The sequence below is a fragment of the Neophocaena asiaeorientalis genome, unplaced genomic scaffold, assembly GCF_003031525.2.
Source record: "Neophocaena asiaeorientalis asiaeorientalis breed wild unplaced genomic scaffold, Neophocaena_asiaeorientalis_V1.1 scaffold615, whole genome shotgun sequence".
Taxonomy (NCBI): domain Eukaryota; kingdom Metazoa; phylum Chordata; class Mammalia; order Artiodactyla; family Phocoenidae; genus Neophocaena; species Neophocaena asiaeorientalis.
Genome location: NW_020173652.1, coordinates 7099 through 21979, shown reverse-complemented (window position 1 = coordinate 21979; position 14881 = coordinate 7099). Strand labels below are relative to the sequence as shown.

At 39.7% G+C, this 14881-nt stretch overlaps 1 protein-coding gene across 1 annotated transcript in view; it reads right to left on the bottom strand.

The window, feature by feature from the left end:
- Positions 1–14881, bottom strand: part of PRRG1 (proline rich and Gla domain 1) — a 124974-nt gene that overhangs the window by 109788 nt on the left and 305 nt on the right. The window lies entirely within an intron of this gene.

Here is a 14881-nt window from a genome sequence, read left to right as displayed (position 1 = left end):
CGGCCCATGGTTGGTTGATTTTGCAGATGCAGAGGATGCAGATGCAGAGGGATGGCAGTAAGTTATACTCACTTGGATTAACCCCCACATTGTGCAAGGCTTAACTGTACATCTGACCTTCCCTCAGAAACGAAGCAAGGAAGAAGGGAGTGAAGAGAAGTATTTACAGTGTTGAGATTAAAAAAACCCACCAATTCAGAATTCTGTACCCTGAGAAATTATCTTTCAAAAGGGAAGGAGAAATAAAGACTTTCTCAGACAAACAAAAGCTGAGGAAACTTTTAGCCAGTAGATCTGCCTGACAAGATATGTTAAAAGAAGTTCTTCAGAGAGAAGGGAAATAATATAGGTCAGAAACAAGGATCTACATAAAGAAAGGAAGACCATCAAAAAATGAATAACTAAAGGTAATATAAAAACTTTTATTTTTCTTATTCTTAAACGATCTAAAAGATAACAATTTGTTGAAAATAATAGCAACAATGTATTCAATTATGAATGCTTATATATGTAATATGCTTTTGTATAAGTGAAATGAATGGTAACAATGATACAAGGAATAGGAGGGAGGAATTTGGAATATTTTGTTATTATACGGTACTTGTATTACCACGAAGTGATACAGTATTATTTGAAAGAGGAATTGGATTAGTTGGAAATGTATATTTAGCCAATGCTAGGGAAACCATTAAAAGTTTTTTCAAAAAGGCATAATTGATACGCTAACAAATGATAGAAAATGGAATCATATAAAGTGCTCAATTAAAACCACAAAAAGCCAGAAAAAGTATGAAAGACAAAAACAGGAACAAAGAACAAGGGCAACAAATAGAAAACAGTGACAAATATGGTAGTTATTAATCCAACTATAACAATAATCCCTTTAAAATGTCAATGATCTAAATATACCAATAAAAAGACAGATTGTCAGAGAGGATGAAAAAAACAAAACCCAAATATATGTTGTCTACAACAGAAGTCCCCAACTCCCAGGCTGCAGACCAGAACAGGTCTGTGGCCTGCTAGGAACCAGGTCACACAGGAGGAGGTGAGTGGTGGGCAAGTGAGCGAAGCTGCATCTTTCGCTCCCCGTCATTCGCATTACCACCTGAACCGTCATCCTCCTCCCACCCCGTCCGTGGAAAAATTGCCTTCCACGAAACCGGTCCCTGATACCAAAAAGGTTGGGGACTGCTGGTCTACAAGAAACTCATTTTATTATTTTTTTTAACTTTTTACTTTATACTAGAGTATAGCTGATTAACAATGTTGTGACAGTTTGAGGTGCACAGCAAAGCGACTCAGCCATACATATCTCCCCCAAACTCCCCTCCCATCCAGGCTGCAACACTAAGCAGAGTTCCCTGTGCTATACAGAAGGTCCTTGTTGGTTATCTATTTTAAAGACAGCAGTGTGTACCTGTCAATCCCAAACTCCCTAACTAACCTTTCCCCCAACTCTTCCCCCCGGGGAACCATACGTTGTTTCTCTAAGTCTGTGAGTCTGTTTCTGTTTTGTAAATAAGTTCATGTGTATTATTTCTTTTTAGATTCCACATATATGCGATATCACAGGATGTTTCTTTCTCTGACTTACTTCACTCAGTATGACAATCTCTAGGTCCATCCACGTTGCTGCAAATGGCATTATTCAGAAACCCATTTTAAATATAAAGACATATATAGATGAAAAGTAAAGGCATAGAGAAAGATACCCCATGCTAGTAATTAATCAAAAGAAAGCAGAAGCAGCTGTATCAATTTCAGACAGAACTACTTCAGGGCAAGGAAAGTTTTCAGCAATAATAGGATAATACCATAACATAATGATAAAGGGGTCGATCCTCCAAGAAGACATGACAATCCTCAATGTGCATGCACATAACAACAAAGTGTTAAAATATATTTGGCAAAACCTGACAGAACTGGGCTTCCCTGGTGGCGCAGTGGTTGACAGTCTGCCTGCCGATGCAGGGGACACGTGTTCGTGCCCCGGTCCGGGAGGACCCCGCATGCCGCGGAGCGGCTGGGCCCGTGAGCCATGGCCGCTGGGCCTGCGCGTCCGGAGCCTGTGCTCCGCGACGGGAGAGGCCACAGCGGTGAGAGGCCCGCGTACCGCAAAAAAAACCTGACAGAACTGCAAGGAAAAGTAGATGAATCCCCTATTATAGTTGCAGACTTTAACACTCCTCTAACAGAAATGGACAGATCCAGCAGGCACAAATTCAGTAAGTACACAGTCAATCCCTACAGCACCATCAATCAATTGGATATAATAGATATCTAAAGACTACTTCATCCAACAACAGCAGAGTTCACAATTTTCTCTAGCTTGATGGAATATGCACCAAAACAAACCACATTCTGGAACATAAAACACAACCTTAACAAATTTAAAAGAATAGAAATCATACAGTGTCTGCTCTCAGACCACAATGGAATTACACTAGAAATCAGTTAACCGTAAGATAACTGCAAAATCCCAAAATATATGCTGATTAAACAACTCACTTCTAAACAACACATGGGTCAATGAAGAACTCTCAAAATAAATTTTAAAATATTTTGAACTAAATGAAAAAGAAAATGCAACTTACCAGACACTATGGAATGCAGTGAAAGCAGTGCTTAGAGGGAAATTTATAGCATTGAATGCATATATTAAAAAAGAAGAAAGATCTAAAATTAACAATCTAAGGTTCCACCTTAAGAAGCCAGAAAAGAGCAAATTAAATTCAAAGTAAGCAAAAGAAGAGAAATAATAAAAATTAGAGCAGATATCAGTGAAATTGAAAACAAGAAATCAACAGAGAAAGTAAAACCTAAACCTGATTCTTTGAAAAGATCTTTAAAATTGGTAAACTTCTAGCCAAGCTAAGAAAAAAAAAGACGAATTACAATATTAGAAATGAAATAAAAGACATCACAACAGATTGCATGGAGACATTAAAAGGTTAATAAAAGATTATTATGAACAAATCCATGCCCACAAATTTTATAACTTAGATTAAACAAACCAATTCCCTGAAAGAGTCAATCTGCCAAAACTTAGACAAGAATAGACAGCATGAATAGGCCTATATATATTAAAGAAATTAATATATATTAAAAAAATTAATAACCTTCCAAAACAGAAAGCAACAGGCCCAGATGGGCTGACTTGAGAATTCTATCAACCCCCTAAGGAGAAATTATACCAATTTTCTACAATCTCTTCCAGAAGACAGAAACCAAACCAAGGGAATACTTCCTAACTCATGAGGCCAGAATTAACCTAATACCAAAACCAAAGACATTACAGGGAAAGAAAACTACAGACTAGTACCTCTCATGAACATACATGCAAAAATCCTCAAGAAAAGATTAGCAAATCAAATGCAACAATGTATAAAAAAGATTACACACCATAACCAAGAGAGATTTATCCCATGTATGCAAGGCTGATTCAACATCTGAAGATCAATTAATGTAATCCATCACATCAATGGGCTAAAGAAGAAAAATAACATGATCTTATCAGTAGATGCAGAAAAAGGACTTGACAAAATCCAACACCTATTCATGATTAAGAACTCTCAGAAAATTAAGAATAGAAGGGAACTTCCTCAATGTGTTAAGGGTATCTACAAACAACATACAGCTAACATCATACTTAATAAGGAGACACTCAAAGCTTTCCAACTAAGATAAGGAACAAAGAAATAATGTGCCCTTTCACCACTCCTTTCCAAGTTATACAAACTGGTAAGTAAGAAATCAAATGTTCACAGATGGCATTATTATCAATGTAGAAAATCCAAAAGAATCAACAACAACAACAACAAAAAAACTCGTGGAATAAGCAATGATAGAAATGTTGCAAGATACAACATTAATATGCAAGTTAATCAATTTCCTATATACCAGCAATAAATAAGTGGAATTTGAAATTAAAAATATATTACCATTTTACATTAGCACTCCCCCCACCAAAATGAATTACTTATGTATAAATCTAAAAAATTTGTACAAAATCTGTATGAGGAAAATTCCTCATAACTGTGACAAAAGATATCAAAGAACTAAATAAATGGAGAATTATTCCATGTTCATGGATAGAAAGACTCAATAGTGTCAAAATGTCAGTTTTTCCCAAGTTGATCAACAGATTCAACATAATCTCAGTGAAAATCTAGCAAGTTATTTTGTGGATATCAACAAACTTACTCCAAAATTTATATGGAGAAGCAAAAGACCTAAAAGAGTCAACTCAATACTGAAGCAGAACGAAGTCAAAAGACTGACTCAACCCCATTTACAGAATTACAATAAAGGTACAGTAATCAAGAGACTGTGGTATTGAGAAAGCACACAAATAGATCAATGAAAAAAACAGGGAGCCCAGAAAAAAGACCCAAATAAATATAGTCAACTGATTGTTAACAAAGGAGCAAAGGCAACATAACGGGGCAAAGATAGTCTTTTCACCAAATGGTGCTATAACAACTGAACATCCACCTACAAAGAAAAAAAAAGAATCTAGACGCAGACTTTACACCCTTCACAAAATTTAACTCAAAATGATCAAAGACCAAATGTATAATACAAAACAAAACCCCTGGAAGATAACATAGGAGAAAACCTGATTGGCCTTGGATATAGCAATGACTTCGAGATACAACACTAAAGGCATGATGTGTGGAAGAAATAAACTGATAAGCTGGATTTCATTAAAATTAAAAACTTCTGCTCTGTGAAAGACAATGTTTAAAGGATGAGAAGACAAGCCACAGTCTGAGAGGAAATACTTGTTAAATAGATATCTGAAAAAGGAGTGTTATCAAAAAAATACCAAAAAACTCTTAAAACTCAATATGAAAATTAACAAACTGATTTAAAAAATGGGCAGTGACAGATTAACTTCTTGTTTTCTGATTTGGATTCCTTTTATTTCTTTCTTCCCTGATTGCTGTGGCTAAAACTCCCAAAACTATGTTGAATAATAGTGGTGAAGAGTGGGCAACCTTATCTTCTTCCTGATCTTAGCGGAAATGGTTTCAGTATTTCACCACTGAGAATGATGTTGGCTGAGGGTTTGTCATATATGGCCTTTATTATGTTGAGGAAAGTTCCCTCTATGCCTACTTTCTGCAGGGGTTTTATCATAAATGGGTGTTGAATTTTGTAAAAAGCTTTCTCTGCATCCATTGAGATGATCAAATGGTTTTTCTCCTTCAATTTGTTAATATGGTGTATCACATTGATTGATTTGCATATACTGAAGAATCCTTGCATTCCTGGAATAAACCCCACTTGATCGTGGTGTATGATCTTTTTAATGCGCTGCTGGATTCTGTTTGCTAGTATCTTGTTGAGGATTTTTGCATCTATGTTCATCAGTGATACAGGCCTGTAGTTTTCTTTCTTTGTGACATCCTTGTCTGGTTTTATTATCAGGGTGATGGTGGCCTTGTAGAATGAGTTTGGGAGTGTTCCTCCCTCTGCTAGATTTTGGAAGAGTTTGAGAAGGATACGTGTTAGCTCTTCTCTAAATGTTTGATAGAATTCGCCTGTGAAGCCATCTGGCCCTAGGCTTTAGTTTGTTGGAAGTTTTTTAATCACAGTTGCAATTTCAGTGCTTCTGACTGCTCTGTTCATATTTTCCATTTCTTCCCGATTCGGTCTTGGCAGGTTGTGCATTTCTAAGAATTTATCCATTTCTTCCAGGTTGTCCATTTTATTGGCATAGAGTTGCTTGTAGTAATCTCTCATGATTTTTTTTATTTCTGCAGTGTCAGTTGTTACTTCTCCTTTTTCATTTCTAACTCTATTGACTTGAGTCTTCTCCCTTTTTTTCTTGATGAGTCTGGCTAATGGTTTATCAATTTTGTTGATCTTCTCAAAGAACCAGCTTTTAGTTTTATTGATCTTTGCTATCGTTTCCTTCATTTCTTTTTCATTTATTTCTGATCTGATCTTTATGATTTCTTTCCTTCTGCTAACTTTGGGGGTTTTTTGTTCTTCTTTCTCTAATTGCTTTAGGTGCAAGATAAGGTTATTTATTTGAGATATTTCCTGCTTCTTAAGGTAGGATTGTATTGCTATAAACTTCCCTCTTAAAACTGCTTTTGCTGCATTCCATAGGTTTTGGGTCGTCATGTGTCCATTGTCATTTGTTTCTAGGTATTTTTTGATTTCCTCACTGACTTCTTCAGTGATCGCTTCATTATTAAGTAGTGTATTGCTTAGCCTCCATGTGTTTGTATTTTTTACAGATCTGTTCGTGTAACTGATATCTAGTCTCATAGCGTTGTGGTCTGAAAAGATACTTGATACAATTTCAATTTTCTTAAATTTATCAAGGCTTAATTTATGACCCAAGATATAACCTATCCTGGAGAATGTCCCATGAGCACTTGAGAAAAATGTGTATTCTGCTGTTCTTGGATGGAATGTCCTAAAAATATCAATTAAGTCCATCTTGTTTAATGTATCATTTAAAGCTTGTGTTTCCTGGAGGACGAGGGCAAGATGGCGGAAGAGTAAGATGCGGAGATCACCTTCCTCCCCACAGATACACCAAAAATACATCTACACGTGGAACAATTCCTACAGAACACCTACTGAACGCTGGCAGAAGACCTCAGACCTCCCAAATGGCAAGAAAGTCCCCACGTACCTGGGTAGGGCAAAAGAAAAAACAAACAGAGACAAAAGGATAGGGACGGGACCTGCACCAGTGGGAGGGAGCTGTGAAGGAGGAAAGGTTTCCACACACTAGGAAGCCCCTTCGCGGGCGGAGACTGCGGGTGGCAGAGAGGGAAGCTTCGGAGCCAGAGCCACGGAGGAGAGCACAGCAACAGGTGTGCGGAGGGCAAAGGGTGGAGAGATTCCTGCACAGAGGATCTGCGCCGACGGGCACTCACCAGCCCAAGAGGCTTGTCTGCTCACCCTCCGGGACGGGGGGTGGGCTGGGAGCTGAGGCTCGGGCTTCAGTTCGATAGCAGCGAGAAGACTGGGGTTGGCGGCGTCAACACAGCCTGAAGGGGTTAGTGCACCACAGCTAGCAGGGAGGGAGTCCGGGAGAAGTCTGGAGCTGACGAAGAGGCAAGAAACCTTTTCTTACCTCTTTGTTTCCTGGTGCGCTACGAGAGGGGATTAAGAGTGCTGCTTAAAGGAGCTCCAGAGATGGGCGCGAGCCATGGCTGAAAGCGTGGACCCATACAGAGTCCCATACAGGATAAATCCAAGGCGAAATACGCCAAGATACATATTAATCAAACTGTCAAAAATGAAATACAAAGAAAACATATTAAAAGCAGCAAGGGAAAAACAACAAATAACACACAAGGGAATCCCCATAAGGTTAACAGCTGATCTTTCAGCAGAAACTCTGCAAGCCAGAAGGCACTGGCAGGACATATTTGAAGTGATGAAGGAGAAAAACCTGCAACCAAGATTACTCTACCCAGCAAGGATCTCATTCAGATTTGATGCAGAAATTAAAACCTTTGCAGACAAGCAAAAGCTGAGAGAGTTCAGCAACACCAAACCAGCTGTACAACAAATGCTAACGGAAGTTCTCTAGGCAGGATACACAAGAGAAGGAAAAGACCTACAATAACGAACGCAAAACAACTAAGAAAATGGGAATAGGAACATACATATCCATGATTACTTTAAATGTAAACGGACTAAATGCTCCTACCAAAAGACACAGATTGGCTGAATGGATACAAAAAAAAGACCCATATATATGCTGTCTACAAGAGACCCACTTCAGGCCTAGAGACACATACAGACTAGATCATATCTTGGGTCACAAGTCAAGCCTTGGTAAATTTAAGAAAACTGAAATTGTATCAAGTATCTTTTCCAACCACAACGCTATGAGACTAGATACTAATTACAGGAAAAGAACTGTAAAAAATACATCATATATACACTACCAAACTTAAAATAGATAGCTAGTGGGAAGCAGCCTCATAGCACAGGGAGATCAGCTCGGTGCTTTGTGACCACCTAGAGGGGTGGGATAGGGAGAGTGGGAGGGAGCGAGACACCAGAGTGAAGAGATATGGGAACATATGTATATGTATAACTGATTCACTTTGTTATAAAGCAGAAACTAACACACCATTGTAAAGCAATTATACTCCTATAAAGATGTTCAAAAAATAAAGAAATTTTAAAAATGGGCAAAAGATCTGGACGCCTGAAAAAGAAAATATACAGATGCCAAGTAAGCATATGAAACAATGTTTAATACCTTATATCATTGGTGAATTCCAAATTAAAGCAATGAGATATTACTACACACCTATTTGAATGACCAAAATCCAAAACACTGAAAAAACCAAATGCTAGTGAAAATGTGGAGCAACAGGAATCCTCATCCATTGTAGGTGGAGATGTAAAATGGTACAGCCACTTTGGAATACAAACTGGTAGTTTCTTACAAAGTTAAACATACTCTTATCATATTATCCAGCAATTGTGTCCACAAAAAAGCCTACACATAGATGTTTACAGCAGCTTTATTCACAGTTGCCAAAACTGGGAAGCAACCAAGATGTCCTTCGGTAAATTAATGGATAAATTGTGATATATCCAGACAACTGAATATTATTCAGCACTGAAAAGAAATGAGCTATCAAGCCATGAAAAGACATGGAGGAAAGTAACGCATATTGCTACATGAAAGAAGCCAATGTAAAAAGTTCACATACTGTGGAATTCCAACAATATGACACTCTAGAAAAGGTAAATCTATGGAAACAGTAAGAAGACCAGGGTTGCCAGGGATCAACAGGCAGAGCACAGAGGATTTTTAGGGCAGCAAATCTATTCTGTATGATGTTACAATGGTAGATGCATGTCATTAAACATTTATCCAAACCCACACAATGTACAACACCAAGAGTGAACTCTAATGTAAACTATGGACTTTAGGTGATAATGATGTGTCAGTGCAGGTTCACTGCTTATAACAAAGGTACCACTATGTTGCAGGATGTTCATAGTGGAAGAGTTCGTGTGTGTTTGTGGGTATATGGGAACTCTGTATTTTCTGCTCAATTTTGCTGTGAACCTAAAATGCTCTAAAAACCAGTTCATTAATGTTTTTAAAGCAAAGGAGTAACCCTTTCTCTTTCCTTGTAATGATTTGTTCCATTCCCAGAGCTTCCTGTCCACCCATGCCACTCTCCTGAATTCCACCTGGATATCAAACAGTCATCTCAGACTCAGCATGCCTAGTACTGAATCCTTGGTCTTCCTTCTCTCAAATTTTCTTCTCCAACAATCTTCCATATCTCACTAAATAGCTACTCCATCCTTCTAGTTGTTCAGATAAAAATCCTCAGCGTCATCCCTGACTCTCATGCTTCGTCACATTCCCCTTCCAATTCCACTTCCAATAAGTGAGCAGGAAATCTGATCACTTATCATACCTCCAGCATTATACTGTCTTGGTCCGAGCCACCACAACCTCTCCTCAAATTGGTCTCTTCTGTTCTTGCTCCCCTTATAATCTATTCTCCACAAAGCACTCAGATTGATCCTTGCAAAAAATAAATCAGATCACATCATTTCACTCTTCAAACGCTTCATGGCTTTCCTTCTCACTCAATAACCTTACAGTATCCTCTCACAAGGAGCTGAATAGCCCTACATGCTCTTCCCACCCTCCAACACACCTTCTTACTTATCTGATCCTGTTTCTTATTATTCATCCCCACTCATTCATGCTACTCTAACCACAAGGACTGTTTTGTGATTCCTAGCAAAAAGGTCTCAAAAAGGTACCACCTCAGGACCTCTATACTTGCTGTTCTCTGTGCCCAGAAAGCTCTTCGTCCAAATTAATGGTTTTCTCATCTCTTACAAGTCTTTGCTGACAGCAAAGTCTTCCCTGATCACCACCCTCCAATAGACTCTATTCAACTACTGGTGAATACCTATAGATGCTCCACTATTCACTTTCCCTACTTTGTATTTCTCCAAAGAATGCAACACTTTATAACTTTACATACATACACATATATACATATACGTGTATGTATATATGTATATACACACACACACACACACAGAGCACACACATGCACACTTATATTTTATTTATTTTGTTTATTATCTTCCTCCCTCAAATAGGATGTGAGCTCCTTGAGGACAGAAATTTCCAATAAAATACAAATATTTTATTCACTGCTGTATCCTTAGTTCTTAGAACAATGCCTGGCAACTGAGAGGCACACAAACATTTGTTGAATAATAATCATATAAATACTTACGATATGTCATCTTATGGCAAGGGCTGGGGCAACAGCATTACAGCACAGCAAGTCTAGACTTAATTTCAAAAAATTCTTCTAAATGAGAAAAGTTGTGAAAAAACACAACTGTGTAACCGTTAGAGGCAGCTGGAGTAGCTGAACTGGCTAGTTTATTTACCAGCATTACTAACCTTGAAAAATCCATAGAGTTCATGGACTATTTAAGTTCCACTGAACAGTAGTGTGCAAACAACCTCCCTTAAGGAGTGTTCCTTCAACTTCTCCCCTCTCTACTTTTAGATTTATGTTTCTTCACTCATTCTTTTCCCCTCTATTCTCTTGGTGCCCGATTCTATTCCCTCCTGCCCTCTGGCTCCAGTTCTCTATTTCATCAATTATATCCCCTTAGCATTACACCTTCAAACACTCAGCAGGCTTTTTACCTCTTCTTACACATTCCTGTTTTCTTGATCCCTTAAAATTCTCAAACTCCAGTTTTTTTCTTCCCTTCTCACTTCATCAACAATTTACCAAAAACTTGGTTTATTTTCACTGCTTCTACTTCCTGACCATCATTGTTCAAAGAAGTGGTTCTTAACCAGGGTGTACATGAAAATCTCCTGGAATTTTTCATGCCCAGGTTCCACACACTGAAATTCTGACTTGATGAGTTTGCATTGGGGGGAAGGGCACTAAACATAAGTATGCTGGTGAAAACAACTCCCTAACAGAGTCTAATGCACACCCCAGATTAAGAACCATTACCTCAAATACCTGCCATATGTTTTTTCTGGTCATAATAATGATAATATTCCACCAACTGAGGAGTATAATTAAATCAACCCTCTGTATCTGACACACATGAAAAACAAACAAAAAGGCTCCTGGTCACCAAATCCAACTGTGTTCTCTTAGTTTTATCCTTTCCAAACTTTACAAGATATTTGATACCACCCGCTTTTAAGTATGCTCCTCTCTTCGATAACTTTTTGGTCTTTTATTTTTTTGGTCTCCCTTCCTCCCTGCCAATTTGTCTTAATCCATCTAGATCAGTGCCTCTCAATGTGATCCAAGGGTCAGCAGCACCACTATCATTTGGAAACTTGTAAGAAATGAAAACTCCTCAGGCCCCATCCCAGACATCAGAAACTCCAGGGATGGGGCCCAGAAATCTACGCATTCTTGTGATTATTATGCATGCTGATGTTTGGGAACCACTGTGCTAAGCCACCTGTTTTAGAAATATGGGAGGAATCTACAATCACAGGACTGAAGCTCCAACAGAGTTGATGTCAATATATCCATATTTTGAAGTTAACTGCTAGTGAAATTATAGTACTTGTCATAAGAAATGTAAATTAGGAATAACGATAGCTACCATTATTAGGGCAATTAGTATGTGCTAGATATTATGGTAAGCTGTTAATACACTTGATCTCACTTATCAGGTGTTATAATTATCATGTTTACAGATGAGGAAACTGACACTTAAAGATTTTTAACATCTTGCCTCCAAATTTCACGCCCTTGACCACCATATTATTGTCTCCTGCAAAGAGTGGGAAAGGAGGAGTCTTGGACAGAATCCTAAGAAGAAGACTCAGTGGAAGTGACTGAGGTTGACTGGTCAAAGAATGAGAGGAAAAACCAGAAATAAGGGAGGAAGTCCAGGTGAGGAAAGTTTTAAGTAGGAAGCCTTAATCACAGTAGTTGGGATTTTTTTTTGTTTGTTTTTTCAGTGAATCTACAGACCACAGAGGATGTAGAACTTTTTTAGAAAATGTTTTATGGCAGCTACTCATTCTCTCTGATTCCCAAGTTTTACTGACAAAAACCAGACACTAACTTGCAGTGTTTTGAGGGGAACAGTGGTTAATATTATATACATTTTAAAAGTGACATGAAGAAAAAGAGCTTTTACATACAGGTGGAGAGGGGATAAATTGAGGGGAGAAACCTTACAAGTTTACTAAGAGCCAGAATAGGTTTTCTGCTTTGCAGGCACAGAAGCCTGGAGTAACCAAGTAGTCAATCCTGACTCATTTTTAAAACTAAAGTATCAGTTTTCTTCACTTATAAGCTGAGTAAACATTTGCTCACGGTATTCTCTGCGATGGGTAAATCCATCTAGCAGACGAAAGCTAGGTGTAGGGGTGATGAGCTTGAGTGGTGAGGGGCAAGAGGAAGATAATCCCTGTTATGAGCCGGAGGTGACTAGAAGGCCAGTGGTGCTGGCGCAGTGAAGAGAAGTGGCTGGTAGAAAATAGGACAAGCCTATTGAGGGCACTCTAAAGTGAAGAGACTCATTAGGCAAATACTCAAATCACCTTTTAGGAGGAGTATAATGCAATTGACTAGTCTCTCTAATTGGTCTAATAGGTTACAGCTTCTTTAGTTACATTAGCTTTCATAAGATACCATCTGGCCAGCTTAATCCGCTTACAAATTTCCTAAATTCCAGCAGCAACCTATTTGTGTCTTTCTACAAATGATTAATCTTCCTTTCATGTTGACTTTTCACTTGTTTCAGTGTCAGAAGTTGACCTTTTAAAAGAATTGGCCTTTTTCTGATGTCTATTTTGTCGATATCCGCAAAGCTTTTTCACCTCTTTTAGAAGGATAATCCACAGACTAATACATGGGAACATATTTCCATACTTGTTTCTTATCCATATTCCAAATAATGTTGTTCAAATACTAAATAATTTCAGCATTTTGAATTTCTTCCATTACCCCATGAACTTTATGTGATACAAATTACTATCTTTCCAACAGCACTTATTAACATCTAAGTGTATTCATTAGGCACTTAGTACCTACCCAGCAGCCCTAGGTACTGGGATAACACAGAAGACTGACGTTCCAGTAGCAAGAGAGAAATAAGGCCAGTAGTATCAGTTTAGCAGAAAAAGGGGGGTGACTAATTCATTCTGATGGATCTGGCAATTTTTCCAAGTGGTGAATTGGGCCGAGTCTGAAGGGATGAATAGGAGTTCATTAGCCACTGGAAAAGGGAAGTATCCCTAGCACCTCCCTCCCCAAATCTGGTAATGTTAGTGGCATTTAACTTAAAATAACAGTAAAAGGGCTTCCCTGGTGGCGCAGTGGTTGGGAGTCTGCCTGCCGATGCGGGGGACGCGGGTTCGTGCCCCGGTCCGGGAGGATCCCACATGCCGCGGAGCGGCTGGGCCTGTGAGCCATGGCCGCTGGGCCTGCGCGTCCGGAGCCTGTGCTCCGCAACGGGAGAGGCCACAACGGTGGGAGGCCCGTGTACTGCAAAAAAAAAAAAAAAAAATAACAGTAAAGAATAAAATGACAATAACACAAGAAGAAATCGTGCTCACTTCATGATTTGGGGGTTGGAGGGGGTACTGAGCCTTTAAACACACTTCAGATCTGAAAGTAAATGTTTATAAAACAGGATTCACAATCGAGGGAAAGGGGTGGAGAAGGAAGAAGTTCAGTTTGTTTTATTGTATTAAGTTAAACAAATGAGTAAAAATATCAACATCTATGCTTGGGAACACATACTCCTTTCCATAAAGATCCTAAGCTTGAAAATGAAAGCCTCAGAATCTTATCTAAAATTACAGTATTTGCCCTGGTGGGTTTTTTTGTTTTTGCGGTACGCGGGCCTCTCACTGTTGCGGCCTCTCCCGTTGCGGAGCACAGGCTCCGGACGCGCAGGCTCAGCGGCCATGGCTCACGGGCCCAACCCCTCCGCTGCATGTGGAATCTTCCCGGACCAGGGCACGAACTGGTCCCCTGAATCGGCAGGCGGACTCTCAACCACTGCGCCACCAGGGAAGCCCCTGCCCTGGTGTTTTATATCCCCAATACCAAACAATCAACCACACCCTAACCAACTTCCACTTCCTCTTTCACATCTCCACATCCTTCAAAGTTTGGCTTAATTTATAGTATAACTATCTCAAAGCATTAATTTAGTTCTAAGTTTTGGCACTCCACCTCTTCAACCTTCCGTTCAAGTATTTCCTCTTAAATTCCATTAATTTCGCCTTTCTCCTTAAGGGACACTTAGAAAATACATCAACAGCACAATTACAAAACCAACGGCTGCAGCCAGTCTGAACACACACACTCATTTCCACTCACATCCTTCTCGAGGTTGTTTCTACCACTGATCAAAATCAGCGGACCAGGAAGGAGGAAAAAGCTGAGCCAGGAGGGTTGTTCCCTTCCTTCCACTCCCCCCAAGCCTGCCCCCCCCGCTCCCCATTTCCCCAGGGCCGCACCGCGACCTCGTGCGCCCCCCTCCACCGACCCGCCCCCGCTATCACCAGCCACTGCCTAGAAAACAGTCATAGCCTTTGTTAAAACGTCCATGAGCACAATGTACCAGAAGACGGACACATTCCCGGGGGCGGGGTGAAGAAAGTCACACGAATGCCACTCCCTCCTTGGCACAAGCTTGGGGCGACAGCCCACCTCCTCCAAATCCTCTCCCCCCGCGACGCGGAATGTTCCTGGCAACTCTGCACTCCGAGACGGCAGTGCGGGGGAAGGGACAGGCCCGGGACGCCCGCCGCTCAGGGGCACCAAGCGAGGGTACTGAACTTGAAGCTGGGACACCCTCCAGCGCTCTTGGCGAGATTCCCGGTTCT